This window comes from Mesocricetus auratus, unplaced genomic scaffold (assembly GCF_017639785.1).
Source record: "Mesocricetus auratus isolate SY011 unplaced genomic scaffold, BCM_Maur_2.0 Super-Scaffold_100004, whole genome shotgun sequence".
Taxonomy (NCBI): Eukaryota; Metazoa; Chordata; class Mammalia; order Rodentia; family Cricetidae; genus Mesocricetus; species Mesocricetus auratus.
The window spans coordinates 36,555,294-36,573,178 of NW_024429189.1; the positions used below are offsets into that span (position 1 = coordinate 36,555,294).

At 37.1% G+C, this 17,885-nt stretch overlaps 1 protein-coding gene and 1 long non-coding RNA gene across 5 annotated transcripts in view; one reads left to right on the forward strand and one right to left on the reverse strand.

Moving 5' to 3' along the window:
* B3galt1 (beta-1,3-galactosyltransferase 1) overlaps positions 1-17,885 on the forward strand; it is a 560,539-nt gene that overhangs the window by 433,518 nt on the left and 109,136 nt on the right. Inside the window, exon 5 of one of the 4 annotated variants that reach the window (XM_040745497.1) lies at positions 9,969-10,010. The exons of the other annotated variants lie outside the window; for them this stretch is intronic. The gene's annotated coding sequence lies outside the window, so the exon portion shown is untranslated. The remainder of the gene's footprint in view (positions 1-9,968; positions 10,011-17,885) is intronic. 4 annotated transcript variants of the gene reach the window in all.
* The window catches only part of LOC121140371, a 109,280-nt gene that overhangs the window by 88,033 nt on the left and 3,362 nt on the right, over positions 1-17,885 (reverse strand). The window lies entirely within an intron of this gene.

The window sequence follows — 17,885 nt, forward strand, 5'->3', positions numbered from 1 at the left end:
CTCCATATTTGGCTCAGGTTTCCACAAATCAGCTAGGAGGATGCTTCATCACACCTCTAATGGTCTAAAAAGATCTTCTGTGGTGGATTCCATGATGTGTAGTATCTGTGTGGATGATGGCTTAGAACATGGCAGTGTCACTGAACTAAAACCAGCTGAGTATAACAGGCATTCTACTATGCTTTGGTTTGGACTAATATTATTTAGCTTCTAAGTTTAAGGAAGCAAAAATTGGTCACTGTAAATGGAAGGTCACAGAGTGTATCACAGAGAAGTTCCAAGACTGTTCAGTCTCTAAGCAACATGTCACCCTCTCTGACTACAAAGGTTGGTCATTGAACTAAAGGGTTTCTTGGCACCTGAGAGTCATATTTATAGTTCTGTCAACTGTCAGTTCTTATAAAAATTCAGAAAATCCTGTTTAGGGTAAGTTCTAGAAGATTCTCCCTAGTCAGATTTTTAGAGAAAATTAATAAGGAAGTAAACATATGTTGGTCCAGTGGCTATTCATCCTAACCATAATGTAAAGTTTCTTTAAATAATGACAGTCTTTGATCTTGTTTCCTTCCAGTTTATAAGTTTGTTCCTTGTGGGTGCTACTGTAACATGAAGTTAAAGTAATTTCTTTCCAGTTTACAGCCCATGATTGCTGTAAGCTAAGAACAAATTTTCAGTTGCTATGAACATGGCCTGAATGCCTGGAAACATTTCCTAGACAACTCAGACAGCAAAATATGAATGAGGAAGAGTGTGACACATCACATGACTCTTTAGTTAAGAAAACGGGAGCATAATCCATTTTACCTGTGGCATACAAAGATGTGAAGAACATCTCAGTATCTATGAGGTCATGTTTTTAAAGTTCTCAGATGTGGATCAGAAAGAACCCAGAATAAACTACTAGCAGTTCTCCCTTAAAATAACTTTGTAACAATCCAAAAATCTATTTCCCCAAGATCATTCCTGGAATGCATGTCTGTTAAATCAAATAGATGATGTCAAGTGGCAGATAAAAGACATGCTCAAAGTCAGCTGGCTGTTTAAAAAAATCACATCTCTGAATTTCTCTTTCCTCTAGTTTTTCATATATATAGATAGATATAGATACACACTATCCATCTTTGTTTGATTTCCAGTTTTCTTCAAATACCCCATTCGTGATTGTCATTTTTCTGCCTCTATCTCATTTTTAACACATTCAGTATTTTATTTCCTTTTGTACTTTGCTTGGACTGCCAGCATCTCACTCCATTCAAGTAACTGGATTTGTGCGTGGTTTTATATTTTTAAACAATCTCTCTAACAATACCCCAACTGTCTCTAGAGGAAGGAATACAATCTTAAATATAAATCAGCCTGAGCCAAGTGAAAACATGCTCAAGTAAGGCATTCAATCCCCCTTCCGATTTCCAAAGCCATGCTGAGAAATAGCTGGGACCAGCTACAGAGATTACGGCAAAGGTGAAAAATGACAGTGTGAAAAGCCCCTGGTTATATCAAATTTTGCTTTTTATTACTTTGGACTTGCCAATAAATCTGAGAGGCCTGCCTTTTTAATATGTTTCCTGGGTCTCTGCTAACTCCAGCATTTGGCAAGATGAAATTCCAGTAGACTGTTTAGAGTACTCTTGCTCCTACAGCAGCTGAACATCTCAGTGGGCCAGCCACAGAGCAAGAACAGTGAGAGTGGCACTCCAATCTGTTTCTTTCCTTCCTTCCTAGATGTCCTAGCAGGGACTGCTAATGTCTGATGTATATTTGAGAAACATTTCCAACAGGCTCAAAGCATGTTGTTCAAAAATAGGCAAGCATATCTTTCATATATATTATGTATGTGTATGTCTGTATGTACATATAGTTACATATATATAGACAGGAATTGATATATACAAAAAGAGAAAGATATATATATCAGTAAAGAATGGAAAAGTGCTTAAAGATATGAAAATACATAATATATGATGGTCCATTGAATCCCCAATCTGCTCAAAGGGGGGGGGGTGATTAAATGACTTGCTAATGGTCTGCTAGTGAAAGCATACAAAGACAAAGAATGGTAGGAGAAAGGAGAGAGAGAACTAGGTGTTGATTCAAAGCCCATATGCAGCATCTCTTATGTGTTACCACATTTGCACACATGTTATTCCCTTTAATTTATTCATTAAAGGTCAAAGGACGATAAAGATATTATGTGTCTCAGTCAAAAAGCTACTGGATTGAAAACCGGAGAATTTATAGCCAACTGTGTATCCTACAGTGACAAACATAAATTCAGATTTTTGCCTATGCAAATATGTTTCTTGATGCTTTCAGAAAGGAAACTCAGTACACATGAAAAAATTGTTAATACTTCATTTAAGAAACTGGCATTTGTGTTTACGTATAACAAAATTTCTGGGTCATTCAGTATACAAATAACATACCAGTGGGATCCGAGGCTGTGGCTGTGTGAAAACACAACTTAAGATGCCCATCTAGTTCCCGAACATCTTGTCTTCAGTGCAACACACACAGGACATCCTTCTGAATGAATTAGGGCACAAGATAGTAATGGGTTGGAGAAAAAGGGTGTGGCCTGAAAATTACAAGGCCAGCAATGTAATAAGCTCCATCACTCATGCAGAATTAGACTGCTGTTGTGCTAGATTCATAAATTCAAAAGATTGCAGAAACTCAGCTAGAATAAACTCAAGATATTAGGACAACACAGAATTCAATCAGTGAACTCTTTGTAATAAATTCCTTTTCTAGCAGCAATTAATGATGACTATTTTTTCCTTTGTTGAGACTGCTCCCAAAGATCACAGATGAAAATTTTTCCCAAAAGTTATTTTCTCTTTAACTCTTTAAATTTGTCTTCACAGAATCAGTTTTAAAAACGTAAAGTTAAGAGTATGTGAGGTCAAAGGTTTTTGCCTTCACTGTGTATGTACCCTATGCCAGGCATTCTGCTAGGTTCTTTTCCTGAGGAACGGGCAGGTACTATCAAATATGTATTGAATAGGTAGAGAAAATGGCAAAATAGCATCGGTTATATTTCCCAAGTCGTATCAGTAAAAAACGAACTCTCCCCATCAGACTCAGACTTTTAGACTGAGCTCTGAAACGATGCTCGGTGAATTCACAGCTGTTCAAATGAGTCTATTCAGAGGAAGTAGATCACGGCAGCAAGGAAGGGCTATGCACTGTTTCAGCCCTGGATCTTACAGCTTAAAAAAGATACAGATAAACTGGAAATTGCTTAGAAAAAGAGCAATCTAAATGGTGGAGGGCTCACAACTACCTCGCTTATAGAAGGATCTTGGTGGTTAGTAATACTCAACCTGGAGAAGAAAAGGCTAACTACTCAGCTATCTTAATATATTTGAAGAGCTGTGCTTGAGGAAGTGAAAGGAGCCAAGTAGAGCTCATGAGAGATTGTCTACAAGGTTCTTTGATAGACTATTTCTATGATATATTGCTCAGGACTCCAAGGAAGTGGAGCCATTAGAGAAGACTGGTGAGATGAGCCTGAGACTGAATTTTTTGTTAGTGCAATCTGATGGTGGCTATTGAAACTTAGATTTAATTCATCTGTGGGGTTTCTGGTGTAGGCCACAAAAGGTGTTGTGGGAAGGATGTTTAAATATAGAAATATTCATGTTAAGCTAAAGGCCTTTCTCAGGCCCAAGAATAAACATGTAAATGCTTCATGATCACAACACCTCAAAATAATGTGCTAAGATTTCTTAGGCAGTGAGAGCCCATATTTTCTCTTCTCTTCCTGGGAGGCTCTGTGGTGAATTTGAATGAGAATGACCTCCAGGGGCTTATGTGTTTGGATGGCTGGTTCCCAGTTAATAGTACTATTTGGAAAGGATTGGGTCCTTCCTAGTGTTTCTCAACCTCCCTAATGCTGTCACTCTTTAATACAATTCCTCATGTTGTGGTAACCCCAACCATAAAACTATTGCATTGCTACTTCATAACTATAATTTTGTTACTGTTATGAATTATAATATAAATATCTGTGTTTCCCGATGGTCTTAGGTGTCCCCTGTAAAAGGGTAGTTCAACATGCAAGGGGTCACAACTCATAAGTTGAAAAGAACTTAATTATGAAGTATGATCATTTTTTTGAGGAGGTATGTTACTGGAGATGATCCTTAAGGCTTCAAACACCTCTCCTCCCTTCCCCCATCTCTCTCTCTCTCTCTCTCTCTCTCTCTCTCTCTCTCTCTCTCTCTCTCTCTCTCTCTCCCCTCCCTCTTTCCGTCCCTCCCTCCTGCCTTTGAATCTAGACATAAGCTGTCAATTATTGCTCCAGTGTCATGCCTGCCTACCTACTACCATGCTTCCTACCGTGATGATTATGAACTCTAACCCTTTCGAACTGTGAGCGTCAGTGGATTGTTTTCTTTTATTAGTTGCCTTGCTTATGGTGTCTTATCATAGCAATAGAAAACTAACTAAGACAATCCCTTAAGGAAAAGAAAGTCTATGAGAGATGTGTGAGTCCAACAACATCAGCCTTTCAGTTCTGCAATAGGGTTCTAAAATGGTAGGCACAGGATTGTGGGGAAATACATGAAAAAAATAATGAGATAGCTCATAAAAAAGTTGTAATACAAAAATCTGTTGAATCTGTTGAAGTTATAGGGCATATCACATGTTTGCGAGGAAACAGTTTAGTCCAGTTAATACAGTCTCTTTCTTAACTAAATGTCATTGTGCAGTTATCTGTAGAATGGGTAGATGACTTAAGTATTTGAGTTAATTAATTGAAAGAACAAGTTCATTTTTAAAGTGTAGTGACATTGTCTTAATGACAAACACAAAGAGAAGGTATAACCAAAACAAAGACCTAGCAGGCAGAATCAGTTACAACAACATCATCTTTTATTGAAGTGATCTTCTCCCCAATGAACAGCACACATAGTTTTCAGAAGTCACCACAGTCACATTCCTGTCATGTGTGTTTCTCTTTTGATCTCAAATGCTACTGTCTAAACCACATCCAAATGGAAGCACAAACACCAGAGATGTTCAGTATGTGACTCAGACCACAGCACACTTCCATCTGAAATGTCAAATAGCTCCTCAGATTTCTTCACCTTTCCAAAGAGCTACGCTGTTTTCACTGGCCAGGTTATGTAATTTCCATTGTGAGACTAACTGTGATCTATATTTGGAAGCAAGAAACAACTGAATTTTAAACTTCATATATCCTTGAAATCTTCCATTTGCTAACACTCAATATCTTTCCAAGTTCCCCCTGATAGTTCTGGATTGAAATGTACAACTACAAAGACATCAGGATAAACAGTCACTCCCTTATGAACAGACTTGAAATGTTCTGACTCCCTATGCTATTCTACTGTACTTTTCAATTTCACAGAGATTAACTTCAGCCTAGATTCCAACCCCACATCTTTCTTGCTCAAGATGAGATTTATACTTTCAACTTCCTAAGCCAATAACAACACAGAGTACATAGAAAAGGATAAATTGTCCATGTTTCTAAGCCATACTCTGTGAAACAGGGAAATGTTTTTAATTGAATTGTTGATCTTAACTTTCTCCAAGTAACAGTAATTTCTAAATTAGAATTCCCAAATGCTCCCAAATTTTCAGGATTAATCTCTAGCATGAAGATCCCAAACATACCTATAAAATGTAGTTACTTACTTGGGTCAACAGAGAAGCTCAGGGATAGTGAGTGAAGATAGGAATCAAGAGATGTTTGTTCACAGTTCTGACATCAAAGACTTTTCTTGAGGATAACTATGTAAAAACTATGATTCAATTCCACTGTTTCCTACATTTTGAAAAGTATAGGAAATTACTTTAAAAGTCTAAGAAATTATTCTCATCAACTGTTAAATTTTCTCCATATTTAGAATTTAGCTTGCTCCCTTTTGAAGGTTGGACTAATTTACCTTTTCATAGTGCTCCCTCTTCTCTCACATATATTTGAATCCATTTATCAGCCTCCATAGCACTAGACTACAGATTTCTCATATTCTGAAGATTAGGCCATAGTGGATCAATAAGTATAGGTATTTTCAACTAACAATTTGGTTCAAACAAAATAATTCCACCATAAGTTGAACCTATCATTTCATAAATCTACACGGTATTCAATACACACATAACCATGCATCCTCACAGTTTATAATGGAGTCCAGCATAGAGCATTAGTTGTTTGTCACCTGGATAACTGAAAACCATAGATCTCTTTCTCTGCATTATGAGAGACTCTTAAACCACACATTTCTATCCCAGGAAAATATCAAAATTCAAAAATATGGTTTCTGTTAAACGAATATAAATTGAGGACCAGTTGGACAGTATCTGTATTTGTAGAATGAAGAATTAATGAATAGCAAGACAGTCTATTTTACTAATGTCCACTTCACTCTAAAGCAGTTCTACTGGTGGAACTTATGAAGCTGTACATTGGGTCCCACTCATATTGAGACAAATGGAAAACACTTAATATCTCTTCAAAGGAATCTGCTTTTGCCAGTGAAGCTAGACAGTGCCTACAGCCTCTTCAATCTCAAGCAGAAAGTGAAGCATATGCTATAGAATGTAAGTCTGGATTTTCAGAGCTCATTGGCCTATTTCTCTGCAGGAATATTAGTAATACTACCACTGGTCACCAGTGAAACCACCATTTTATATGGTGTGCTTGGAAAAAATTGTTACTATTGACTTGGATTCAAAATGATAACTGAAAAAGAAAACCCAAGCTTTTTCAATCATTTTATATACCAGTCATAGTTTCGTCTCCCTTCTCCCCTCCCATTCTTTCCCCTCATCTCCCTTCCACACCCTCCATCACCATCCACTCCTCCTCAGTCTCCATGTAGATGGGCTAAGGCCTCCAATGGGAATCAACAAAGCATGGCATATCAAGTTGAGGCAGGACCAAGTTCCTCCCCCCCTGCATCAAGACTGAACAAGACTTCCCACCATAGGGAATAGGTTCTATAGAGCCGAATCAGGCATCAGGGCCAGGTCCTGGTCCCACTGCTAGGGACCTCACAAAAGATCAAGCTACACAACTGTCACTCAAATGCAGAGGGCTTATGTCGGTCCCACACTGGCTCCCTAGTTGTCCACCCACATCTATGAGCTCCCACAAGCTCAGGTCAACTGTCTCTGTGAGAATAACTCAACTTTCTAAACTTTCTTGTAATCAAATATAACAAGTAAAGTGCTATGATTACATGATAATAATGAATAGCTTTGTAAATGTGTTACAGGAATGGCCTCATGGATAGGTTTCAATAAAAGTCAAGTACAAATACCTTTCTTAAATAGTCCTTTGCATATCAGCAGGGGAAAAATAAAAATCATCTTTATGTAAATGCTTAAACATTAAATATTATTAATATAAATTAGCAAATAATACAATTTCTACAAATAGCCCACAGACACTGGATCATGTTTTAGTTTTTGCTCATGAGATCTTCATAGTCTGGCTTCAAAGTGGGAACCTCACACTTATTTCACAGTTAGTCACACCTATTCTCAGGGTAGGCAATGCCATGGAATCTCAGCGTCTATCACCACCTCATCTGATTGACACAATGATTCGGTCAGTCTCAGGGTCTCCCTCCTGTCCTTGTTCCAGATGCTTTTTGATTCAGCGATAAGCCCATGACAGGGCCCAGGCAAGGCATTGAGAACAATGTGGAAGTTCTAAAAAAAAGCTTCTCTGCTTCCTGGAGAATACATCTGGGATTGTGTTTGCTTAGCTCTCACTGTCTAGACAAGGACCTCTACATCCATTAGCTGTTATGTACTCAAACAAATCTGGTAGAAAAAGCAAAAAAACAAGGTGAGTGGCAATGTAGTGAGAATGATCTGGGAGAGCATTGCTTGCAGAGCTTTGCAGAAAGAATGCAAACTGACTAACATGTAAAGCCTGGCAATTCTCAGTGCTAGCGGTAAAGACCTCTCCCTCCCCAAATACTTCATTCTACAACTTCTAAATTCCAAATTTAGTAAATCAAGATTAAATACCTATTTATGAACCAAACTAAAAATCCATTAGTCAGTTTACTCTTACTGAAAAACATCTCATGATTTTTTTGGAGGAGTGTTTGGGCAGTTCTAATCCATTACTGAGTGGCAAATTTGAGCTTGGACTATATAGAGGCAACACATCATGGTAGATCAATGACTATGGTAAACCACTCACTTCGACACCCAGGAGGCAAAGGAAAATGATAAAAACTCCAGTCTCCTATGAGGTCATGTCCTTAATGACCCAAAGAGCTTCTCTAGGCTCTACTTCCCAAAGGCTCCATGACCTTTTTATTAACACAAGCTGGAGTCCAAGAATTTAGGGGAGACTCATCCAAAACCACAGCAATATCATTGTTCCTTGAAGCTTATCTGTTGCAGAAATAACCCTTCAAAGCCCTTCTTTTTGATCAAATGAGAAGCCAAAAACTTGACTACAATGATGTAGTAGAACTATCTAGCTATTATAATGGTGACAGTGGACCTATCTAGCCGATTACTGTATTAAAGCTACTTAGAAATGAATGAAGGTACATAATAGGATCAGAGAAATGATATGCCACAAAAAATTAATGGTGTAAAGCAGCTCATTCATTTGTCTTTACTGAGGTGGGAATAATATCTCTTTACCAAGAACATCTTTTTAAAAAGATTAATGAACATGAATGACTCTAAAATATTTTACTACAGCAGCTTAATTTACCAATGCTCTCTTGCACATCTGCCTTTCACCTTCAATCTAATACTTAGGGGAAGGATTCTTGCTTTATTATAGCAGTAGAGAGAGTTTTTTAAAAAGATTTTACAATTATCTATTTTTTGTTCTTTAATAGTTTCACACCCCTTTATAATAAAGTTTCATCCTTACCAGTCCCCATACCTCTATCTCAGCTCCTTTCATCTTCTTTGGAAACTTTTCTTCCTAACCTGCCATCTTCCCACTTCCTGTGTGTGACTCACTGAGTTATGTAGGGATGTCTGCATGAGCATGTGTGGCAGGTTCTTCACTCACTGCAGCTGAAGTTACCTGAGTACGACCTACACAAGATTCTGCCCAACCATATCTCATCATGGAAGGAAGAAGGGCTCATGAGGCCCCATGCCTTTTTGGGAGACCATTGACAGTTAGTTAATGGTGGCTAGGCAAGGAGTGTCTCTTCTCACTATATGACTATGATAAAGCACCTGTGCTCCACTAATGGATTATCTTAAATTCTTGTTTTCCAATGAAGTACTTGTACCTGCCAACATTTGTTTTAAGGGTATTCTTTAGCCACTGTGAAGTGAAAACCTGTTGATTCACCCTTACCAATGGGCTATTTCCAACCAATGAATGTGGAATAAATTGTAATATAGATGCAAGTTGTATAACGTGTGGAGCAAAGCTAGAAAAGTTTGTTCTCATCTGGGAAACAAAGCAAGCCGAAGCCTACAAGATAGAGAGTGTTCTCACAGGGACGCCCTTTAAGAAAGTGGAAGAAGTGAAAGCTGAAGAAACAGGTTAGGAAACGCTACAACAAAACATGAACATCCGTTAAAACAGACCAAGGCAACATGGTCAACAGTGCGTGTGAGGCACGCCATGAAGTAAGGCAGCCTGTTGTGACTTTGCAGATGACAACCAGCCATAGCAGAAAGAACGTGCCCTCGAGCTCCATGCTTCTTACATAAGTTATCTGAGAATAGTTTTGAAAATTTTCATGACATCAATTATATAATTCTATTTGACAATTGTCTTAGTTAGGGTTACTGTTGTGATGAAACACTTTCGCCCAAAGCATCTTGGGGAGGAAAGAGTTTATTTTGCTTACTCTTACTTATTACAGTTCAGGCAGTCAGGGAAGAAACACAAACAAGCCATGAACCTGGATGCAGGAGCTGATGCAGAGGCAATGGGGGAGTGATATTTATGTACTTGCTCCTAACGGCTTCCTCAACTTGCTTCCTTATAGAACCGAGGACCACCAACCAGCCCAGGAAAGGCCCCACCCACAGTAAGACACTTTATATAAATCGCCGTTTAAGAAATAGCCACAAGGTTTTCCTACAGTTTCATCTTTTGAAGACATTTTCTTCATTGAGGTTCATTCCTCTCAGATGACTCTAGTTTATGCAAATTTAACATGAAACTAGCCAGCACTTCTAGCTTGTAATCTAAAATAAATGATTGTACAATATATATATATACATATATATATATATATATACACTGTGAATAACATTACCATCCTAGAAATGACTGTCCAACTTAAACAACCATATCAATTCTTACACAGTTATATCTGTACTTCATTCTTCTCATTTCCACTGCTCTGTGCTCAGATTGGTCAGCCTACCATAAGGAGTGTTGTTTTAGCATTTCTTTGCTTTTTATTTAAAAAAGATGTCATATCTATATCCCTGAACGATGTGTTGCTAGGTTGCTGATTTGGTTCTGATTTGGTACTTCATACTAACCATGTCATTCTATGTGGTTATCATGATTTGATTTTTTTCTTGCATTTTTAAAAGACTTGTTCACATACCATATAGCTATGCTTCGCTCATTTCTACTACCTAAGGTTCTAGATTGAACATACTGTGTTCATTTAAAATCCTGCTGACAAACATTATGTGTGTCACATTATCTGGTGAAATGGAGAGTTTACCAGGTATACCTAGGAGAGGAACTGATGGGAGTTTGGGTTTAAAATTTTAAATTTTATAAAATAGTAAGTTATATTTCTTACATCATCTGCATTTAGTGTTAATCAGGCTTCTATATTAGCCAAAAAGGAAAATAGTAAGATGTTTATAACTGTAACATCAACTTGAATGTCTGTGACTAATGAAACTTTCTATCTACATATTATTTCTTCCTTTTTAAGATATGAAGGTTGTTGTTTCCTTCTACTGTTCATCTTAGATGCCTGCGTAGTTATGGCACTATTTCACTTTTCTGTATTTTAAATCTATTTTTGATAAGAGTATGCTGTCTGTCTAATTTGCCAAATTTTTAGATTATTGCCAATTATCCTTTATTTGAATACTTTTTCATAATTATTTGAATCTGACGCACATATACTTCTGTTCTTTGTTATATTTCAAGCATTTCTTAATTGTACATTCTATCTTTTTCTCTTGATCCAAACACGCTTTTATACATCTTAGTAGGGGAAAAACATTGATTTGTTAGCATCCTTTAAAATCTATTTCTATTCGATTTATCGTTATTATCTGTGTTATTATATTTTCTTGGGAAAATTTTTTCTAGCATTTTATTTGCCTTAGACATTTTAGTATGTATGAGCCCATGAAGTCTAATATCACTCAGTGCATTAGTCCTACCTTAGGAGAACAGAAGGCTCTTTTCATGGCCCTTTATTATCGTTCATTATGATGCTGTTTGTCTTTAATTCCCTGAGTTAGATATAACTACACATGCCTATCTTGACACAGTGTTTTACTAACATTCATCTGACATTGTCTTTAATTCCCTGAGTTAGACATGATTACACGTGCTTACATGAACAGTGTTCATTTTTATTTTCTTCTTTGGTAACTGGTCTCTCCCCACTGTTTCTTCTTATATTTGAGACTCTGTTAAGATCATTTCTTTTTTCTAAGAAGACAGAATTTCTGTCGTCTCTGATGAAGATGCAGGAAAACCCTGTTTTGTTGTGCTGTTTTTTTTTTTTTTTTTTTTTTTTTTGGTTTTTCGAGACAGGGTTTCTCTGTATTGTTTTGGAGGCTGTCCTGGAACTAGTTCTGTAGACCAGGCTGGCCTCTAACTCACAGAGATCCACCTGTCTCTGCCTCCCTAGTGCTGGGATTAAAGGCGTGTGCCACCAACGCCCGGCTGTTGTGCTGTTTTATAAAATTCTCCGCAGCGTAAGTTGTTGAGATGAAACTGTTTTTCCCCAGCACGTTGACATCATCATTAACAGACCAGAGGGAGCCATTAGTGTTTTGAAAACTTAATGGTCAATTTTTTCATCCTCTAGTTTTCTTCACTTTCTGTCCAGGTACCTTAAGGGTCATTAAATATTTTAATATTCTGAAATGTAAATGGCTGTGTCTGGGTTTGGGTTTCTGAATATTTATTCTGATGCCATGTATTATGCCTCCCTACATGTGAAGCCATATTTTTCATCCATTCATGAACATTTTGAGCTTTCACATTGCACCTCCTGAATTATCTCTAGTCTACCTTAATGTTACTGCAACTGTACAAATATGATCAATACTCTTTTTCTATTCTCCTTTCATATATTACATCCCAACCACAGCTTCCCCTCCCCTGATCAATACTCATACTTTTCTCTACATCTTCTATGTCTTCCTGGTTACTTCTACCTCCTTTTATGTATGTCATTGTATTAAGCCTAAGTGTTATTTGTATCTCATTTTCTGATTTTCCATGTTGATTGTGGGTAGAAATGGATAATAAAAGCAATTATGAAACATGCAATCATTTCAAGGCTAGAAGAGACATCAACTCCTTTCTAGGTGACCTACACTCATAAACAGTCCTTAAGGTTTCTTAGAAGATAGCCATAAAACTGGTATGTACAATAATTTTTTCACTTTAACAAAATTACAGCTCTTATATTTCCCAAGTATCATAGAAAACCATTTTTATTCTGAAAACTATGAGATCTTTACTTAACCTCAAAAATCAGTCTGGAGACTTAAAAGTCAATGTAGCTGATGCATTTGCAGCATGCTGCATTGATTTATGTGACATGAAATCATCTCACAAGTCTTTCTCATCTTTGCCTCACCTCTGTGGTATAGCATGCATGACTGAGTCAAAGGCCAGCATGATAGTCTGTAAGGTGGTAGTTTATGTTTCTCAAAAAACAGAAGACAAAACAAAGTCCTGAGTTCATTATATGTATGTGAATTGACCTGCTGTAAAACAAATTAACTTATTAACTTCCTATAAAAATGCATGTGACCACAGTGTTCTTGTTCTACTAATCTTAGCAATGTAAAAATAACCACATACTTCAATTAATAACAATTTGGTTAAAATCCCAGAGGTATTTTTGGAAAACTTAATAAGCTTTCTTGTAAGCATACTTAAGCTACAATTTAACCTGTATAGTATTCATTTTTAAGTTTCATTGTCATCTGAAATGCAGTTTTTATGTTGTTGTATATTTGTCACCCCCTTTCCTACAGATTTTATAGATCAAGTAAATTGGTATGTTTAATATAATCTCAGAAGAGGTTATTAAATGATACTCTCTATATATCTAGTAATATATATATATATATATATAGTTCCATTAAGATTTAATAGGTAATTTGTTTGTTATCTGTTTCTGATGCTCTCCCTGATATCTTCCTCCATTTTCCATGTCCCACTTCCCCACACATATACAGGAATAATTTGCAGTTCAGTCTTAACATCTTTGTCTCTTTGTATGGCTATTAATATTTGTTAATGTTAGCATGTGGGGCTTATGCCTAAACAATGTCTTGCTTGTTCATACTGGTAAGAGGACAGAATTGTACAAGTAGCAGGTTTTAGTGCTCTTAAGAGTCAATACTGTGGTGTTAGAAGGCTTTTTGGCCCTTGATGCCATTTCTGAAGACTTAAAGCCTACCAATACAAATTTCTTCCTTTGGATCAGGGCAATATCTCTTACTAAAATGCAAATCCCTCTTGGCTAGAAGATGCCTTAGCCTATGACATTTTTGTTGCTGTCATTCTTGTTCTTGTTGTTTTTCAAGATGGGGTTTCTCTTTAGTTTTGGACACTGTCCTAAAACTTCCTCTGTAGAGCAAGCCACTCATATTGATCACGTTGAGATATTTTTCAAAAGAACTGGGCTTAGAGTGAATTTGGGAGATCCAGAGATCTAGTGTGAAAGAAATTCAGCACTGAATGAGGCCACTAACCATCTGGAGAACTGTAGTAAGCCATTGCTTGTAGAGAAAGGGTGAGCAAGAATGATTGAGGCCAGGAGGCTGACAATAAACTCATCTGATTCCTATTTCCCTAGTCTTTACTCCTGAGTTATATTTTTAAATGAACAAAACAAATCCACATAATTATGAGTCTAACCCAGTGGACATAGTGGTCTGAACAATTTCCTCCTAGATCTCATTATACAATAGGTTCAGAGAGTAGAGAGAACCCGTAGAAATTAACTTACAGAGAATCAAAACCATGGAAGTATCAAGGGTAGACTACATCTTGCTTGTCGTATTTGTAGGGTTTTAAAATGCATATGTAATTCTGATCCTGCCTATTAAATGTAAGCACAAAACTCATCAGAAATCATACTGCAAGCTGCCAGTTAAATATTCATTTTACCAAACCAGAATCGAATATATCCACATACACTCACATTTTCTCTGCTTACAATTTTCCAAGTTCACTGTCAGCATTCTGGGAATACAATGAATAAAAAAAGAATAAAAGAGCTGTTCCTATGTAGATCCTAAAGAAATGTAAGAGGAAAATAAGACAATAGACGCAATGTCTGTCAAGAGTTTGATGTGTCCTCTCTGGAAAGTACAAATGAAATGCCGTGTATAGTATGTTGAGTACTAAGTAATATTCATCCCTTTAGTTGTGAATAACCTTTTAGCCATCATCAAAATTGCTGGCAATTGGGGGAGGCAGGTACTGTCATGCCAATGACCTAAGATAAGATGTTGATATCCACTCAGATGAGACACACACACACACACACACACACACACACACACACACACACACACACACACACACACAGAGAGAGCAATGAAGAGTATGTCCCCACATCTGCTGGAAATTCTCAAGGTTAACAAACTCTCAAAGCCAAAATTTGACTGTCCTTTAAGCTTTCTCTGGGATTCAGACCCCTCCTTATTGTAGTAGGCTTGGCCACTGAGAATTGCCAATCTGCTAGAGGGTAGAGCACTGGCCTGAACTGATGTTGCAGAAGACATGATTACTTAAGAATCAGGCTTTGTGATGTGAGTTCCATATCTACTTCTTCCTCTTTTTTAACTTGAGTTCTATTAAGTTTCTTCTGATATTCTGAATCTCACATCACCACACAATAGCATCTTTAGAACTTCCTTTGACCTATATGTCTTCATCCTAGATCTTAAGATTTACTTTTATGGAATGTTTTGTGAAAATGGAATGAAGTCAGATTTCCTGGGCAAAGGACTAAGACAGTGGCTCTCAATCTAAGGTTCATGACCCTTCTGGGGTCCCATATCAGATATTTTACATATCAGATATTTATATTGTGATTCATAATAGTAGCAAAATACAGTTACAAAGTAGCAAAAATATAACTTTATGGTTAGAAATCACCACAGCATGAGGAACTGTATTAAAGGGTCACAGCATTAGGAAGGTTGAGAACCACTGGACTGAGAGAACATTGACCAGCAAATCAAACTAACCCAGGAAGAACAGCATCTCTATCCTTATGCTTATAACTGCTCAACAATAAATGATAAGAGTCATTCTTTTAGTCATTCATATTCATATGAAGCAATTACGGTATTCCAGGTTCTAGGCCGAGTGGACACAGAAACTCAGCCAGAAGCAGTCAGCACCTGAACCTGAGATCTAAAGTAAAGGTTTCAAACACAGTACAGATAGAGCTAAATTGTTCCCATTTTCATTTGGTTGGCCAAGAGCTAGCATTAGAAGACAAGTTGACTTTTCAAATCATCATGACTAAGATTTTCATAGAACTCATATGATTAATCATGAAAACTCTTTGGTTCCCCACCTTTTCAGACACAGATGTTTTATAACAATCTAGCATTGAGCGCGCATATCTTGAAAGACAGTTGAGCAAAACATCACTAAGCTCGTTCATGTAACATTTAAGGAACTTTGGGATTGCCACATCTGTTCTCTAGCACGTACATGCCCAGCCATCTGTTCCTTTCACTCAAGATGGCAGAATCCTATTCCATGAGCTGGATTTTCACTTCTCAATATAGAACTGTATCTTACATCATGGTCCAACTGACTTCCTGATAATAAATCACTTTGAATTTGTAAGAGACAACAAACATTGACTTTGTTGTTAACATATATAAAGCTTTATCCATTCAATGGACTACATATTTTAATCACCAATGAGTGTCCTAAGATTACAAATGATAATGTCCTGAAGGATTGTCTTTTAATCCATTATTGTTTACAGTTTGAGAAGCCTGGTGTCCAGATTAGATGCAATGTGATTTATGTCGTGGTAAGTGAATCTTCTCTTGAAGTCTGGATGGTGTTTTAAATGAGTAAATGAAGCTTTTCTAACAACGTTTGGAAGCTTGTGACATTTTGTCCTAGTTTTGTGGTGTAAAGGATTCCTTAGCAATGTGTTGAGAGACAGCATGAGTTCATTCTGAGTCTTTGATTATGTTTAATTGCTTCTCTGTCAGACAGTGAGTCATGATCTTTCACTTCTGTTTAACAGTTTGTATTTACACCTCCTTGCATTTGATAAAAGCAGTGATGGGCTCTGCTCATTGTCAATGGTAACTCCTGCATTTTAATCAGTTCAGAGGAAAAAATAAAATAGCTTGATGGGGTGTAAAATCCCTTCCTCCCACTACTTTAAATTGCAGGAGTTATATACACACCCATGCAGAAAGACTGTGGCAATAGCTGTCAGCCAATCCATCATTTGATTTTCATCAGAAGTTTTCCATTCATTCTATGAGCCTCAATTTAACAAATGAGGTTGAGAAAAAAAAAGCATTTTCTATTGCAAGCCTAGCTGATACAAACATTCATGAGCACATCTTTGTAATAGTTTATCTAATGGGAATGAGGTGAAGTCAATCTGATTATTTCCCCAATGCAGTATAGCTAGATTTACTTAGCAGCAGGGTGTGGTCAGAGCACAGGGGCTCTAAGAAAAGCATCCACTAAGAAGTGGTCCTGATGTTTCTGAATAAATATCAGACTAACTATTAAAAATTTATCTCAAGTTTATTTCTCACTAGACTTCCTTAAAAAATAACTTCTGGATGTAGTTGTATATGTGCTTACTTTGTCCGAAACTACATTTCATCTTTTGGGGATGAAAGTAAATTGGAGTTGGAACTTGACTACCTGGTCCTAACATGTCTGTCTGGGTTCTGTTTAGGATCAAGTAGAGAGATGAAGTATGGTAGAAGAAAAAATTAATCAGGCTTTTTGGGTAAATGGCTGGATATAAATATTGTCAGGTTTTGTGAGAAATGTTGTTAGAACATGAATGTGAAGCATTCCCTCTAGGCTTGTGTTTGGTCACTGGTCCCCAGGCAGTGCTGCTGCTGCTGCTCCTGCTGCTGTTCTGGGGAGACCTGCACAGCCTTCAAGGGAAGGTTTCAGCTAAAGAAAGTGGGGCCAGTCTTATGCTTGCTTGTCTTGATGACCTATAGCCTAGACCTGCCAATCAAAATAAATCCCACCTCTCTTGATTTCTTTTCTTGTACTTGGTTAGTTAGACAAAGGAGAAAAACAACTAACACAACCCTGCCACACCTACTTAACTCTGCTGTTGTGTCATGAAAACAGATATAAGCAACATAAATGAATGATAATGGCTATGTTCAAATAAAACTTTATTTATAAAAACGGTGGTAGAAAGTATCTGGCTTGTGAACCATAGTTTGATTACCCCTAATAAATGATATCATCTCCCTGGGGATATATTTCAGCACATTGATAAAGAAATAATGACTATATTTAAAATCTTGGCCTTTTCATACAGAGAAAATGGTAGAGTCTCCCTAGATTTGAGTGTAGATAAAATTTGCCATAACACCAACAAGCCCTTTTTGTCAAGGTTGGGTTAAAGACAGAAGTATCAGATAGGATAATAGCACAGATATGAAACCACTATATCCAACTATGTTCTACCAAGTGTTGCTAG